This window comes from Lipophrys pholis (genome assembly GCF_963383615.2).
Source record: "Lipophrys pholis genome assembly, chromosome: 19".
Taxonomy (NCBI): Eukaryota; Metazoa; Chordata; class Actinopteri; order Blenniiformes; family Blenniidae; genus Lipophrys; species Lipophrys pholis.
This window is the reverse complement of record NC_137647.1, coordinates 607,143-611,155: the sequence shown is the minus strand read 5'-3', so window position 1 is coordinate 611,155 and position 4,013 is coordinate 607,143. Positions and strand designations below refer to the sequence as shown.

The following is a 4,013-nucleotide window of genomic DNA, read 5'->3' as shown; positions in this document are numbered from 1 at the left end:
CCTGTCCCTGTTCCTGTCCCCGTCCGACTTTAGAACGTCACCGTCACACTGAATTAAACTGGTGAGGAACAGACATGATCGTCAATACTCAGATCAAAATCAGCATTTTCACAGCAAAGAATATTTTATTCTTCAATGAAAAACATGAATGAAGTGCAGTTATCCAAACGTGTCAACATTTTGGAAATGAAGAATGACATGGCTCACAGGTCTATAGATAATCTGCAGGTAGAATTCCTCAACATGGTGGAAAGAAAATGATCCACATTCCTCCTCTCTGCTTCAGCATTTGAACGCATCAGGATGAGTCAGAAAACAATAAACCAATCAGAGGCCGTCTTTCAAAACGTACAGCCCACGTGGTATCAATTGACCAATCACGTTGCTCCTTACTGGGCGTGGTACAAACCGGATGTCAGCTGAGAGTTGTGTAGTTGAGACGGTAATTCGCTGTCTTTTGATGGAAAAAGATGAATTCAGGCAAAATTAGAGGGTGACAAGTAGTTAAGGAGATTATCTACATGTTTTAGAAGGTTCAGCAACACGTCCGCTATTTAGTCAGCCGTCTTCTCTGAACACAGATCGTCCTGCTGACGGAAACTATGCTGCCAAAATAAAAGTACCAAGTCCAGGAGAATCTGGAGTCATGACACCACGAGCAAACTTTGTTCTGATTGTGCAGAAACATCCAGTCGCCGTGTTTCCCGCGTTAAGAAGCCAGGCCCCGAGCCTTTTCAGAAACTCTACTTTTTACCTGTCGACACGACGACAGAGCTGGAAAGTTTAGAAAACTTCCCCTTTGGAAGCCGTTTCCAAATCTCCTTGTTTTCAGAGGCTCAGAACCACATCGTTTCAACAGAGGATTTGTGTTTTCCCGTGGAGTGGTGGAGTGGTGGAGGTGGTGGAGGTGGTGGGGTGGTGGGGTGGTAGAGTGGTGGAGTGGTGGGGTGGTGGAGGTGGTGGGGTGGTAGAGTGGTGGAGGTGGTGGGGTGGTGGAGGTGGTGGGGTGGTGGAGTGGTGGAGGTGGTGGGGTGGTGGAGTGGTGGAGTGGTGGGGTGGTAGAGTGGTGGAGTGGTAGAGTGGTGGAGTGGTGGGGTGGTAGAGGTGGTGGGGTGGTGGAGGTGGTGGGGTGGTGGAGTGGTGGAGTGGTGGGGTGGTAGAGTGGTGGAGTGGTAGAGTGGTGGAGTGGTGGGGTGGTAGAGTGGTGGGGTGGTGGAGTGGTGGGGTGGTAGAGTGGTGGAGTGGTGGAGTGGTAGAGTGGTGGAGTGGTGGGGTGGTGGGGTGGTAGAGGTGGTGGAGTGGTGGGGTGGTGGAGTGGTGGAGGTGGTGGGGTGGTGGGGTGGTGGAGTGGTGGGGTGGTGGAGGTGGTGGGGTGGTGGGGTGGTGGAGTGGTGGGGTGGTGGAGGTGGTGGAGTGGTGGGGTGGTGGGGTGGTGGAGTGGTGGAGGTGGTGGGGTGGTGGGGTGGTGGGGTGGTGGAGTGGTGGGGTGGTGGAGTGGTGGAGGTGGTGGAGTGGTGGGGTGGTGGAGTGGTGGGGTGGTGGAGGTGGTGGAGTGGTGGGGTGGTGGGGTGGTGGAGTGGTGGGGTGGTGGAGTGGTGGAGGTGGTGGGGTGGTGGAGGTGGTGGGGTGGTGGGGTGGTGGAGTGGTGGAGGTGGTGGGGTGGTGGAGTGGTGGAGGTGGTGGGGTGGTGGAGTGGTGGGGTGGTGGAGGTGGTGGAGGTGGTGGAGGTGGTGGAGGTGACAGAGGAGCAGCTGTGTTTTTTAAAACCACAGTGAATGTCTGAGGGACCGGAGGAGGCAGATTAACATTTGGTATCCTTGCGAGAGGAGCAAGGTCGGCGCTCTGCTTCCAGATGGCGTTAACTCCGCCAGCCTCCCGCCCACCATGACAGCGCCGCAGACAGGCCACGCCCACTCAGTCCCTCATGTTCCCTGTTCTTCTGGACGCTCTGGTATTCCTTCAACCACAGGAATACTGCCGGAGACACCGAGTGTCTCAAAGGTTTCCTCATTACACAAAAAGACTTTGTAATCAGAGAGAACCTGTCAGTGTGAAGCAGCCTGCCGCCGGTACTCCATTACTTCCATCATTACTTTATTCTAAAGAGTCACTGTAGAGCATCTTCCTCCCACTGACTGTGTACTGCAGCACCTTCTACAGAAGCGATCTTTACCAGAGGATGAGTTACTTTAGGAACGAGTATGGAAGAGCCAAGGTGCTCCTCGCTGAATGTTTGATGGGTTTGTGGGATGTTGAGGCAGTTTTGTAAAATTAGCTGGATTCGCTCTGTAAATGAGGAGGTGAACATACGGCGGACCGCTGATCTCTGTTCGGCTCCGATAACTTCCATCAATCAAAAGTGACGACTCAGGAGAACTACTGCGCTGCTTCCAATCAATTAACAGCCGTCACTTTAACTTTACTGCCTCTTCCATCAGTTTAACAGGATCCGGGAAATGAAGGAACATCTGCGGGTGTGAAGGAGAGAGGCATCCACAGCGCTTTTTAAAAGGAGGAGTACAAGTATGAGTACTAAGCTTTAGCCACTGGCCGATGAAGTGTACCGATGCAAGTACTTTTTAAATGACAATATGCCTAATTTATACTGGAGTTACAGCCGACAGTACGCATAGCGCGGTGTGTAGACAGAACTCACTGATAAAGACTATATCAGTCAGAATTTAAAGACTCTCTAGCGAGCGACGGAGCGACATTTACCCCCCCCCCCCCCCCCCCCCCTCCCCGTCCTGTTGGCCAGCTTGACCAAACACTATGAAGTGATCTAGAACCTTCGGAGTCAGAACAGTTTGGTCCTGAACAGGAAGAGACCTGGAGTCTCCTCCTCCTGTAGCGACACCCCGGGGGCATCGGGCCCGGACACCGGTACCCCGGCGGAGGGCAGCCCCCCAGACCCCCAGACCCCCAGACCCCCAGACCCGGGGAAGCCCCAGAGAAAGCACCAGATGGAGAATGCACAATGTAATGTGTGGATTTCTATCATTCTGAGAATCTTTTTATAGAAAAGACAAATTTGAAAATCAATTAGACTTCCAGACCCAAAGAGGAACTCCTGGTAAAACCCACTGCACAGACTCCAGATAACCATTGTCTGTGAGCACTTCTATAAATCCATATCCATATATCATCTATGAACCTGGAGTGTGATTACAGTGAATTGACCTCGTTTTGTTAACAGTGTTTGTAAAAACGTGAATCAGCAGGTGAGTTTCATTTTAAACCTCAGCTTTCCCAGAGCCCGAATCAAAAGTAATCCCATTACTTCTTCGTCTGAGGTCAAACACTGGGAGAGAGCAGAAACAGAGACGTCTCCCTCTCTGTGATTTCTTATTGTCTCCATAGTCCTCCCTCGACCCAGTGAACAGGTGGAGAGCGGCGGGGAGCGTCTAATGACGCCATTACTCACCTCTCTCCGAGGCCGGGGCCAGATCAATGAAGCTCCGACACTTCTCTCCTGGAGGGGGGGTGGGGGGTGGGGGGGTAGGAGGGGGGGGGGGGGGGGGTAGGAGGGGGGGTAGGAGGGGGAGGGGGAGCAGAAGGTAGAGGTGAATAGAAGGATGGAGGTGAGAATGAATTCAGAAGAGAGAAAAAGGACAAAATGATCATTAATGTTATTTGAACTAAGATTCGACCTGTTTGTCTTTTTATTCTCCGACTCTGAACCACTGCACGGCTCAGTGAAGGCTGACTTTAATAAACTCAATGGAAACCATCGTCTGTCAACACTCCTGGAACCATCGTCTGTCAACACTCCTGGAACCATCGTCTGTCAACACTCCTGGAACCATCGTCTGTCAACACTCCTGGAACCATCGTCTGTCAACACTCCTGGAACCATCGTCTGTCAACACTCCTGGAACCATCGTCTGTTAACACTCCTGGAACCATCGTCTGTCAACACTCCTGGAACCATCGTCTGTCAACACTCCTGGAACCATCGTCTGTCAACACTCCTGGAACCATCGTCTGTCAACACTCCTGGAACCATCGTCTGC

At 52.2% G+C, this 4,013-nt stretch overlaps 1 protein-coding gene across 1 annotated transcript in view; it reads right to left on the bottom strand.

Moving 5' to 3' along the window:
* gsg1l (gsg1-like) overlaps window positions 1-3,470 on the bottom strand; it is an 11,309-nt gene extending 7,839 nt beyond the window's left edge. Inside the window, exon 1 of the mRNA XM_080487436.1 lies at window positions 3,425-3,470. The gene's annotated coding sequence lies outside the window, so the exon portion shown is untranslated. The remainder of the gene's footprint in view (window positions 1-3,424) is intronic.
* Window positions 3,471-4,013: the final 543 nt, after the last annotated feature.